Source organism: Myotis myotis, unplaced genomic scaffold, assembly GCF_014108235.1.
Source record: "Myotis myotis isolate mMyoMyo1 unplaced genomic scaffold, mMyoMyo1.p scaffold_m19_p_1, whole genome shotgun sequence".
Lineage (NCBI taxonomy): Eukaryota > Metazoa > Chordata > Mammalia > Chiroptera > Vespertilionidae > Myotis > Myotis myotis.
Window position 1 is genome coordinate 115,026,569 of NW_023416313.1, and position 13,220 is coordinate 115,039,788.

The 13,220-nt window shown below is 41.8% G+C and overlaps 1 pseudogene; it reads left to right on the plus strand.

The window, feature by feature from the left end:
• The first annotated feature begins 8,321 nt into the window (after positions 1-8,321).
• Positions 8,322-12,263, plus strand: LOC118668509 (annotated as a pseudogene).
• Positions 12,264-13,220: the final 957 nt, after the last annotated feature.

The following is a 13,220-nucleotide window of genomic DNA, read 5'->3' on the forward strand; positions in this document are numbered from 1 at the left end:
GGGAATCACCAGGGCAGAGCAAACAGATATGGCTGCCAGTCAGCCCTGTGACCAGGGAGGTCCCAGCACAGGAACAATGGCCCCTGCCAGCAACCCCATCTGGGAGAAAGCCACCCCTGAGTTCCTGCCCTGATGCCAGACAATCCAATTCCTCCTCATATGTGTCTGGGTCCCCCAGAGCCTCGCCCTGACACTGGAGCTTGGAGGAAGCAGGACCTTGTAAGTTCAATTTGTGTGCTGGTCCTTTAAGAGGGATACCTGGATCTCCAGCAACCTCAGTGTCACTGAACCCTAATCCCTCCTGGTTTTTACAGCCTGTAGTTATGGGGACTTCTCTTCCCAGCTCTGGAACCCTAAGCTGGGGATTTGGTGTATGGCTGAGACCTCTTGGTCCTCACAGGCAGCCTCCACGGAGACAGTCTCCCTCCCAGTTTAAAAAAGCTGTAGACGGAGTCGGCGAAGAAGGAATGACATGGAGACAGCGTTCAGTTGATCAGCAGCCTAGCCAGAATCTCCAGCCAAGTTCTGGTCAGGATCTCCAGCGAAGTTCTGGTTAGGATCTCCAGCCAGGTTCTGTGTCCATGTTCTCTTGCTAGGTTCTCCAGCCAGGTTCTGTCCAGGTTCTCCAGCCAGGTTCAGTCACCAGGTTCTAGTCAGGTTCTCTTGCCAATTTCTGTAGTCAGGTTCAGTCCAGGATCTTTTGCCATGTTCTCTCCAGCCAAGTTCTTCTGTCTCTAGGTTCTGTGTAGGTTCTGTGTCTAGGTTCTGTGTCCTGTTGTCTTGTTACATCTGTATTTATACCAGTTGATTCCAATCCTATCAATCTCTATTCCAAAGGTTAGGGCGTTTCTTATCTCCATTCCAGGGAGTAAAGATTATGTAGCTTAAGCATGATTGTTTGTAGTTAAAGTGATTAATTACCTGCCTGGCACTTAGTTAAGGGGTTTTATTCCCTCCCTAACTTCAGGGGAAAATCCCTACCTGGGGAAACAACCTTTCTCAGAGAGGTGACCTTGGTTAAAACACATAGTGCCAAGAAGGTGAGCAAACATATTAAGAACAGTATGCCATATATGCCAGGTCCCTTGAAACAGCAAGGATGGACCGCTCCCAGCAACTGCAGACACAGCTGATTCTCACAGCCAATTGGCCTGGAGGTCAATTCCTCTCAGTGATACCTATAACAATCATGGCTTAACTACAAGACTGTGCACAAAGACCACAAGGGGGTGCACCAACAGTGTCCTCCTCAGGTAATTGGGGAGGCTGAACCATGGCCCTAGAGGACACTTAGTACAGAAAACCACTTTATCAACACAGGGACGCATAAAACATGCGGAGACAAAGAAACAGGACACAAATGACAGAAATGGAGGAAAGCAAACTACTGGGTATAGAGTTCAAAACCACACTTTTAAGGTTTTTCAAGAATTTTCTAGAAACTGCCGATAAACTTAATGAGATCTACAAGAAATCTAATGAGACCCTCGAGGTTGTGATAAAGGACCAACTAGAAATTAAGCATACACTGACTGAAATAAAGAATATTATACAGACTCCCAACAGCAGACTAGAGGACTGCAAGAATCAAGTCAATGATTTGAAATACGAAGAAGCAAAAAACACCCAACCAGAAAAGCAAAATGAAAAAAGAATCCAAAAATACGAAGATAGTGTAAGGAGCCTCTGGGACAGCTTCAAGCATACCAACATCTGAATTATAGGGGTGCCAGAAGAAGAGAGAGAGCAAGATAATAAAAACCTATTTGAAGAAATAATGACAGAAAACTTCCCCTACCTGGTGAAAGAAATAGACTTACAGGTCCAGGAAGCGCAGAGAACCCCAAACAAAAGGAATCCAAAGAGGACCACACCAAGACACATCATAATTAAAATGCCAAGAGCAAAAGACAAAGAGAGAATCTTAAAAGAAGCAAGAGAAAGATAGTCAGTTACCTACAAGGGAGCACCCATAGGACTGTCAGCTGTTTTCTCAACAGAAACTTTGCAGGCCAGAAGGGAGTGGCAAGAAATATTCAAAGTGATGAATGCCAAGAACCTACAACCAAGATTACTTTATCCAGCAAAGCTCTCATTCAGAATTGAAGGTCAGATAAAGAGCTTCACAGATAAGAAAAAGCTAAAGGAGTTCATCACCACCAAACCAGTATTACATGAAATGCTGAAAGGTCTCCTTTAAGAAGAGGAAGAAGAAGAAAAAGGTAAAGATACAAATTATGAACAACAAATACACATCTATCAACAAGGGAGCCTGAAAAATCAAATGAATAATCTGATGAACAGAATGAACTGGTGATTATAATAGAATCAGGGGCATAGAAAGGGAGTGGACTGGCTATTCTTGTGGGGGAAAGGGGTGAGGGGGATGCGGGAAGAGACTGGACAGAAATCGTGCACCTATGGATGAGGACAGTGGGTGGGGAGTGAGGGCGGAGGGTGGGGTGGGAACTGGGTGGAGGGGAGTTATGGGGGGGAAAAAGAGGAACAAATGTAATAATCTGAACAATAAAGATTTAATTAATAATAATAATAATAAAAAGCTGTACACATTGGTGCTGGACCAGCCTGTTCCATGTCTCCCCCCCTCCCGTCCCCGCCCCACCAGTCTCAATGTGCTTTCTTCTTTACTTCTCTGGTTGTAGGACCTCCATTCAGGCAGTTCTGGATGAAGTTTGTTCTGTATTTTAGTTGTAATTTTGATGTGGTTGTGGAGGCTGCAATTACAGGCATTTACCTATGCTGCCATCTTGGTTCTCACCTCCATTGATTTTTAGAGAAAATGTGCATGTGTGTGTGTGTGGGGGGGGGGGGGTGATGTGCAGACAGAGCCACATCCATGTGAAAGAATTACATCAATTGGTTGCCTCTGCCCAGGGCCAGGGATCAAGCCTGGAACTGAAGTACATGCCCTTGACTAGAATAGAACCCAGGACCAACTCTTCAGTCCCAGGGCCAACTCTTCAACCACTGAGCTAAACCAGCTAGGGTTAGAGGTGAATTTTAGCAGAGCTGATTAACAAATTCTTAGATATATAGTTGATGTAGCACAATTTCTTTATTTTCTAAGCTTAGGGATGAAATGCTATTGCTAAGATTCACGTGTGTGACAGCCTTCTATTACAACTATTGCCTTTTTGCTAATAAACAACGAATAATTCCTTATAAACCTCTGCCCTTTATGGGTAACTTTTATTCAATTAATAGGTGAAGGAAAAAATTGTAAACTGGAGAAGATAATTTTTTTACAAGCTTCCAAAAAAATGAAAAAACAGCACAGTTTAATATAGTCCCAATGCTTTGTAAGTTCCAACTCTTTTGGCAAAAATGTTTCTTAGTTCAAAACAGAGGAAATTATTAAAAGAAATCATAGGTTCTCTTACATATCAAATAGCATTTTAAAACTACCTTATTAAGTGAAAAGGAATGAAAATCATGATTAAATGTCCTCTGGAACCCATCTGTACTTCTTAGATTAGTATACAAAGTATAGAAAGACTACATTTTGCATTTGTTTGAAAACCAAACATCTGAAAATATTTCTAGCTGGTTGAATACGTAGCCCTACTATCTATATATCTCCCTAACATACATATTTTGTCTTGAAAAATAAAAGAGCAAGTTACTTTATATTTTAAAATTAGGAATGGAGTAGCTTTAGTATTCAACAATAATTTGGGGGTTTTTTTTGGAGGGGGGGGAGTTCTATAAAAGTACCAAATCTGCATTTGAGCTGGGGCTCAGGAAGAAGAGGGGGTAATATCAAAATTGGTTTAAATAATTTTATCTGCCTATTTCAAATGTTTTGTATCTCATTTGTGTAGCATTATATATATACAATATTTTATAAATAGTTCTATATCTCATAACTATTTAGATATATGTGCCTCCTTAAAAAACATTTTAAAAATTAGACAGGATGTTAAAATACCAGATTGTCTGGTTCAATACCAGATGCCTGGAAACCCTATTATAACTTTGTCAGTTCATATACTAGTAGCTCTTACTCTAAAAACTTTGAATTGTTTTGTGCCACTGTAATGACTGCGGGGGTGGGAAAGTGGGAGATGCCGACCAAGCAAGTCCCAAGCAGGGGCCTTCCCACAGTTGTGGTAAGGCAAGGCTACCAAAGCCAAAAGAGGGCAGCCCCAAAGCAGTGGCAAACCTGACAGCAAGGGCAGAGGCTAGGTCCTAATTCTGAGGGTCCACATTCCAAAGACAGCATCAGGTCCAAGTGGACAGCTGTCTAACCGGCAAGGCGGTCACAAGTGTTAAACTCAATAAGGAACAGACAGATCACAAACCAGGAAGAATTTGAGCTGAGCTGTGATCAGCCATCTCCAGCTTATGGTTAGTTTCTGAGGCATCTAGTGGCCCATCCCTCAGAGTTAAAAGTATTGGTGGAAGATGAGCACTTTTGTAAATTTTCCTTTTGTGCTATTTTAGGATCCATTTAAGGACAGTGTTGGATCACCAGACCCACCATTCTCAGCAAGTCCAGGGCAGGAGGGGAGCAGCTAGATCTCTATTCTAAAGAGGCAGCTATAGCCCTAACCGGTTTGGCTCAGTGGATAAAGCGTAGGCCGGCGGACTGAAAGGTCCCAGGTTCGATTCTGGTCAAGGGCATGTACCTTGGTTGCGGGGACATCCCCAGTAGGGGGTGTGCAAGAAGAAGCTGATTGATGTTTTTCTCTCATCGATGTTTCAAACTCTCTATCCCTCTCCCTTCCTCTCTGTAAAAAATCATATTAAAAAAAAAAAAAAGAGGCAGCTATGCATGGATCCTTGCCTTAGGGAGATGGCTGGGTTTGGTTGAAGAAGGGTGTCCAAACAGGTCACCAAAGCAAGGGAGGACTAAGGTGAGCCTTGGTTTCCAAGGGACAGGCAACAAAGGAAGTCAAAGAACCAGGAAACAGGAATAGGGATTAGCAGGTTAAATTAGCACAGCAGGAAGTAGCTTAAGTGAATTCTGGAGACTGGGCCAGAGCTGGTACAAAGAGGTAAAGAGGGCTATAACAAGACTAACCTTCAGGGAGAATATTGGATGTTGTCCAGTCTCCTGGGGTGGGGGTGAGAACCCCAAGAAGGTGAGCTTACATAGTAACAGATGGCTACTCCTTCTAAAGTTTTTACTGAGGGGACTTTGCAAATTTGGGGGCAGAACTGAATTCAGAGTGGCATGGATGAAGGATAATAGAGAACTGCTAATAAGAGAACACGGGCTTATGTAGGTAATGGTGTCTGTGGGTATTTCTGTGTGTTATGGATATTAACTCTCTCCTCCCTTCTTTCCCTCTACTTAGTGAGATCTTCAGCAAAGTCTGTATTAATTACTGATGCTTTTGTGCTAGCAGATGAGGGAGGGCATAAACAGTTCTGTATCTGGTGAAAACAGCACACACATGGGAACAGCTTGACAGAGCAGATCGCTCCCTCTTAGCCCTTTGAGCCCTGTTCCTGGGATGGAGATTGAACTAGGGTTTCCACCTGCTTTCCTGGTAGATACAAATGTTCTCTAGCATAAGAAAGATGAGGTCTCACAACCACCTTTCGGTATTCCTCCTACAGAGCTAGGAAATTTAGCAACTTTTCCATGAACGTATTCAAGCTCCTTTTTTTTTTCCCCTTAAACTTCAAGCTTTATTGATTTTAGGGGCAGGGGGTGAGGGGAGAGAAACATCACCAGCTACCTCCCCCATGCATCCCCAACTGGAGGTTGACTGGGAATCGAACCTGCCACCTTCTGGTATATGGGATGATGCTTCAACCAACTGAGCCACATCGGCCAGGGCCAGGCTCCTTGTCTTGATTTACTGGGACATCTTTGGGTGTCAGTGAGCTGAATGTGGAGTTGGAAATGAGGTGAACATGCTGGAGAGAGGCAACTGGTGTTTTAAAAGTGTTAGGTAACTTTCATTACCTCAAGGGCTCACAGTGGGCTCCTTCAGTTATCAGTTTGGGCCATTTAAATACGGTGGTTTTGTTTTTTGTTGTTTGTTTGTTCTTGGGGTTTTGTTTGTGTGTGTGTTTGTTTTGCTCTAATGAGAATATAATTCTCTCTAGATAAAGAGGAAAACATGGTGATAATAACTTCCAGACTGAAGTGAAGTAAGTAAAGCAACAGTCCTTTTTAAGTAGATGTTCCAATGATAGTCAAGTGGCTTTTTTTTTCCTGTGTGTGTGTGCCAATAAGTTGTGTTTAGCAATCAAGGATAAAACACATTTATCCCTTCCCCCACAGCCTTCTCTCCAGTCCATGCAAAACAAATTGGAGTGAAACAACACCATCTGCTCATTTCACACTCAGTGACAAAGCACATCAACTCCTTCTCAAGATTAGGAAGTCCAAACTCAAAAAGACACTCTTCTAGTTATGCGGGGGGCGGGGGAAGCCTCCTGAAAACAGGAACTCTATAAGATTAGAAGAGTCCATTATTTCTCAAAACATGACATTACAAGGGCTGAGCTGATGAGGGCTAAAAAGCCAAGGGTTTTCTTACAAGGGTGTCATATGGAGCTTTACCTAAGTGGCAGAAAGTCCTGTTTCACTTGCATTTTCATGATTTGTGGCTGCTGCTTTAAATGAGGAAAATATCAAGAGAAAAATACCATCATAATCACCAGAGCTCTTGCATCCAAGGCTGAGAAGAAGACAACGAAATAGAAATATAAGTCACATTCAATTTGAGTCTTATTTTATTTCTATATTTTTCTTTGCTGTAGCAACCACTTTTTTTTTTTTTGCAATCACTTAAAAAATCCAAATCCCTAATTAAGCTCCATTATTCTATTCAGAGATGATGCTTTGAATTAGAGAGGAAACTCAGTCATTTGATTCTAACCCTATTTACTTTACTCCGCCAAGCTCTGGGTTCAGAAGTAAAGATAAGAAAGGGTTCTTACTAATTCATATGAATGCCTCCAGAGGTTAGAAGGATGGCAGGCATTTGGCTTTGGCAGCAAGTCTTAAGCTCCACACAGTTCTAACTAGCCACCCTTTAAATAATGCTGCTCCAGAGGCCCCCTGCAACAATAAGTAGCTAGACTTGTCTTAGGGACCAGACCCTTGCAATGTATAGTCTTTAAAAAAATCGAATTTCATGCCACATACAGCATGCCTCACTGGTATGTGTATTGGTCATTTATGATCTCCTAGAAGAAACAGGAGAGTAATATAAAAGGGTAAATTGTGACATGCTAAGTACCAAACAAGTATACTTCTTTTTATTCATAAAGCTGTTACACCAGAATTTTGAGATTTGGTAAACAAGACATTTTAACTTGAATTCATTCATTCATTCATTCATTCAGCCAATGGTTGGTGTGTCCACCTGCCCAACAAACATTACCCCAGTGCCTACAGGGCCAGCCCTCAGAATTACAAAGACAAATAAGGCATGGTCCCTGCCCTAGTGGGAGAGGCAGACCTGCAAATCATGCAATCACAGAACTGTGTTTAAGGTGAACAAGTAACCAAAAAGGAGGAAGCAGTTGGCTCTATGCGGTTAGTAATGGAGGGGTATGGGATCCTGGGCAAGGAAAGCTTTCTAGAGCAGTTGATATATGAAAGAGGAGTTAAAATTTACCAGGCATGTGCATTCTAATCAGAGGGCACAGCTTGAGCAGAGGCATGAAAAAGCATAGGAGAGCTAAAGAGCTAGAAGCTGTGTGATATTGCTGCCGGGTCTTGTGTGGCAGTATTAGAGAGGAGCCTGGAAAAGTAGGCACAGGTTAGAGTAAGATAGATATTACAGGCCATGTTTAGACATTTCTCTGTAGACAACAGGCATCACTGGCAGGATTTCGTGAGAATATGTTTAGAAACATCTCTGTGACGGCTATAAGGAAAACGGTTAGGGGGAGCATAAGAACAGGACAGGAAACCCAAGAAGAGGGCAAATCGTCATTGTGTTCCCACTATGTTGCCTTTTTAAAGCTTTGATACTTTTCAGCCCTTGTATTTCTAAACTAAAAATGCCAATGTTAGTCAACCCAGTGTTTTAAATATCATGGATCTTTAATATTTTTAGTGCATACTGGGGTTGAGCATACAATTGAGTCTGCTTGTGGCCACTCGGCCAATCCAAGGGCTGAGGGAAATCAGTAACTCAGTTTCACCTATAAACCCTTGTGCCTCGGTGCTGGAATCAGATGAAGTTATAATAAACAAGCTCAACTAGAGCAGAGCTGGAAGCCAAGCTTTGGTTTCCTGACTCCAGTTACACTGTCCTTTTCCCCTAATTCAACCATGCTGCCTCTTGGAGCTGTGCTTTAGGAGAATTTCTGTCTCAGGGTATAGAAAAATGGGTAAGTAGTCCATAATGGCCAATCAAGGAAGCTGGAGATATTCAGGACTGGAGATAATCATGTTCACTCACAAATACAGGGTGGGGCAAAAGTTGCTTTACAGTTGTGAGTACGTGAAACAGAGTTTGTTCTTGTATTATTATTTATTGTATTACTTTTCATATTAACAACTGTAAACTTAGTTTTGCCCCACTCTGTATCTTTTGGTATCAAAGTCAGAAGACGAAAAATGAACAGTGTGGTACATAGATTATGTTCTAAGTTGAATTGGTCCACATTATTGTTCGTAGTTGATGAAATATCTCTGGAATCTGGCACATGTAGACACAGAGATTTTAAATAATCTATGAAAGTAAACTAGTGAGTGAGTAGTAAAGCTAGAAGCAAAAAATAAAAAGTCAGTCTCTTTTGATTGATAGCTAAAGTACCCTACTTGCAAAGGTAAGCCGTATATACCCTTTCCTTCTCATTAGAGTTTTTGTGTTGGCAAAAAAGGATCATGCAATAATGTTATTTTTAATTTTCTATTTGGTCTATGAATAATTCATTTAAAATCGCAACATCTTTTAAGCTTATTTTGGGGTCCAAACCATTGATTGAAATATCAGACTGTTTAACATAGCAGTACAGTACATGGCAATCTTCAGGAAAATGTCTTCCCTTTCTGTGCAGTTACACACTTCTGGTGGATTCCTTTTGCATTATATCATATTGTATTACATTACAAGATTTTCTTCTTGCCATTAACTTTACAATGCAATTATTAAAGGAATCGTCGGATTTTTTCCTTAATGTTTATTTCATTGTAATTAAAAGAGCTAAACTGAATCTTCTGAATGTATCTGTCAGGTTGGCAGAAATAGTAGAAGTTATTCATTCTCACCTTATTTTTGTATTCAAAGTACCACATCTAGGACTAAGAAAGGAATGCATGCTGTTGGTATCATTATACTTCTTAGTTGTCCTGCTGATACTGACAACACAGTAGCCAAACAACTGTACTAATTTCTGGAAGCCATTTGTGACATTGATGTTTGGCTCATTATGAACTGCAGCAAATCCCTCAAATAATTTCATACTGCTCCGAAAGTTGCTATCATGCAATAAAAGCTCTCAATGATTATGACTTGGGCTAGATTTGTGTTCTACTTACAAATTTCCATTTGGTGTTTCTGTTTGTGTTTGAATCAGGACAAAGGTAACTTGGGACTCCTGACTTCTTTCCATACTTCTTTTAATCAATACAAATCAAAAGCAGTCTCAGAAATGACTCCTTGTCAATACTTCCAGCCAAGTCAGAAGTAATTGCCATGTCTTCTGAGGGTTGCATTTTCTCAAGAAAGCGCTATTCAGGCATATCTGTTACTTCAATTGGTCTGATTTAATGGTTTAGTCCGTGAGTGAGGGCCTCTGTCACTCAGTGGAGTAATTTGATTTCTAAGTCACTAGTAAGGGACTAAAAACCATCTGAAACGGTAACACCATGTCCTGAAAGCAAATGTTCAGCTCTTAACCTTCTTGGCGGCATAGCTGTCAGGGAAATGCGGTGGTCTCTGATTCAGTCTTCATCTAGGATCACTGCCCCTCTGTGTCATCTGGGTAGAGAATCTGACTTTGACTATCATTTCCTTCAGAATGCTGGGAGGTGACAGAACGAATGTTCCCTTTGGAAAGTCAATTCCCCAAAGTGATTCTTTTCTTCTCAACTGCCTTTAGCTGGCAAAAGGTTCAAACCGACAGCCTTGAAGATAGCACTCCAGGGCATGTTACAGAAAGGGAGCATGTTCTTCTCAAAGGCTATCAATCTGTCCCCTCACTTCATTCAGAGGACATGAAATAAATCTTCTGCTCAGATATGTGCTTTGAAAAAGTGGTCACACTGTGACTGAGATGACTTAAGACGTCACCCCACTGGGAGAAATGGTGGCTTGGATTATGTAAATAAGAGAGGAGGAGAATAGAACCAAGATAATCTAAACTAAAGTATTGTATTCTTCCTCTCTTAATTCCCTGCTCAACTCAGCTGATCAACATAACATCAAAAATAAGTATTATTTCTAGAAATTGTAAAGCTATCTCACTTGCATTCCTGCCTCTAGAGTAAAATCTCAGCAGATTATAAAGATATTTATTATACTAGCTAGGAATCTTTTGGTGGCAAGTGACAGACAACCAATTCAAATTAGCCTAAGCAAAAAGGAAGATTTATTAGACCAAGATTGGGGCATTTCACAACACATAAAGTATAGTTGAACAACTGTAGGTACAGAGATGGAGCTGCACCTCAGGAACACCAGGAACGACATTTAAATTTGTCTCATTAATATGTCGTGATTTTGTTTGTCAGCTTCATTCTTCTGTGCTAGAAGCTAGTTTAGAAGTTAGTTTTCTCTGTGTGCTGAAAAACACGGTTCCTGGTCTCTGAGTAGTACTCCAAGTCAAAGAGTCTCTTATGGGTTCAATTTAGGTTAGACACTCATACACGAACCAATTGATTGTACCCAGTCTATTAGGATACCAAGATTGGCCAATCTCAGGTCAGATGTCCATACCAAACTCAATCAATTGTGGCCAGAAGACAGAGTCACATGGTAGCTCCAACAGTAACCAAGTGCTTGGAAGAGAAGGGGTAATTGACAGGCACTCCCACAGGTATCCACTAAAACAAAAAGAAAAACGATAACAATAAAAAACAAAAGCAAAGATATAAAGAAAGTAAAACTCAAGGCCAAAGTCATTCAGCAAAGACAGTAATTTTATTTTGATAATGGGTAGTATTTCAAAATAAAAACAATCATAAAACATCAGGTAACTTATTATCAAAAACATATTAGAAATATAAGGCGAAATAAATTGTGTATCTGTAAAACTAAAGAAATTCCATTAAAAAGCTATTTAAATTGATAAAAAAAGAGCTCAATCTATAATAATAAAAGCATAATATGCTAATTAGACCAGACATCCTTCTGGATGACCTTCTAGACAAAGCCAGGGTTGCAAGGGAAGCCCGGGTCCTGGGTGCCAGAGGGAAGCCAGTGCCAGTGCCGGTGCTGGAAGCCAGGGGAAGGAAGGCCTACTCTTGCATGAATTTTGTGCATGGGGCCTCTAGTAAAATCATAAGATTAAATATACAAAAATCAATAGCTAGCCTGTGTAACAGCAATAACTTATTTAAGATGTGAGTTAAAAAAGGAAATCCTGCCATCCACTCTTCAGCAGGCGCTCAGGGGTGGTGGAAGAGCCAGTGAGGAGAGCATGGCGGGAGTCGCTGGATAACCCACGGGAAAGCAAGGCCTACGCCTGTGCATCTAGTCACCACCTTCGGAAACACCTCAGCCATCCTCAGCCTTTGAGACCAGCCAACACCTTTTTTTTTTTTTTTTTAACCTTAACTTCTATTGCTGAACGACCATGAGCTCCCAAGATTCGTCAGAATTATTCCACTGAGGTGCAGGCTGAGGTCAACCGCTTGGCCAAATGCATCTGCGGGCTTCCTACACTTACCTGTCTCTGGGCTTCTATTTCAACCTTGATGATGTGGCTCTCCAGGGCATGGGCCACTTCTTCTGAGAGTTGGAGGAGAAGAAGCACAAGAGCGCTGAGCTTCTTTTTAAGATGCAAAACCAGTGCGGTGGCTTCATTATCCTCCAGGATGTGTTGAAGCCTTCCCAAGATGAGTGGGGTGAAACTCAGGATGCCATGGAAGTTGCACTGGCCTTGGAGAAGAACCTGAACCAGTCCCTTTTGGGATTGCATGTCCTGGATTCTACCCATGCAGACTCTCATCTCTGTGACTTCCTGGAGAAACACTTTTTCGATGAGAAAGTGAAATTCATGAAGACGATGGGTGACCAGCTGACTAACCTCTGCAGGCTGGCCGGCCTCAGGCTGGGCTGGGTGAGTATCTCTTTGAAAGGCCCATCCTCAAGCACAATTAGGAGGCTTTGGAGCCCAGAGGTCTTTGAGGGGCCCCTCTGCATTCCCCTGTGTGACTTTTGCCTGGGCATCTCCCCAAAACCACTAGCCATTCTTTTAACCATCCTGAAGCCCTCTCCCATGCATTGGATCAAATGGAAACAATAAAGCTTTTTGCAGCCAAAAAAAAAGAAGAAAAAGAATTAAAATTCTTGACCCTGGCCAGGTAGTTCAGTTGGTTAGAGCATCATCCCAATATGTCAACGCTGAATGTTGCATCCCTGGTCAGGGCACATACAAGAACAGCCAGTGAATGCATATATAAGTGGAACAGTAAATTGATGTTTCTCTCTCTCTCTCTCTCTCTCTCTCTCTCTCTCTCTCTCTCTCTCTCTCTTCCTCTCTAAAATCAGTCAATAAATAACCCTAGCTGGTTTGGCTTAGTGGATAGAGCATTGGCCTGCGGACCAAAGGGCCCCAGGTTCAATTCCGGTCAAGGGCGCATACCTAGGTTGCAGACTCCTCCCCAGCCCGGGCCCTGGTCATGCAGGAGGCAACCAATCAATGTGTTTCTCTCATATTGATGTTTCTCTCTTTCCCTCTCTCTTCCACTCTCCCTAAAAATCAATGGAAAAATATCTTCTGGTGAGGATTAAAATCAATCAATAAATAAATAAAATAAAAAGTGTAAAAAAATAAAAAAGGAAACTCCATTTCTAATAGCATAAAAAATACAAAATGTTGGGGAAAGGAACCAAGATGGCGGCATAGGTTAACGCCGGAGTTTGCTGCTTTGAACAACTACTTCAAAAGTGAAACCAAAAAACGGAAGGGACATCACCCAGAACCACAGGAACGCTGGCTGAGTGGAAGTCCTACAACTAGGAGGAAAGAGAAACGCATACGGACACTCAGAGGAGGCGCAGTGCTGAAGTCAAGTTCTGAGGTGCGGATGGCGTTTTCAATCGGGAGGGAGTCGC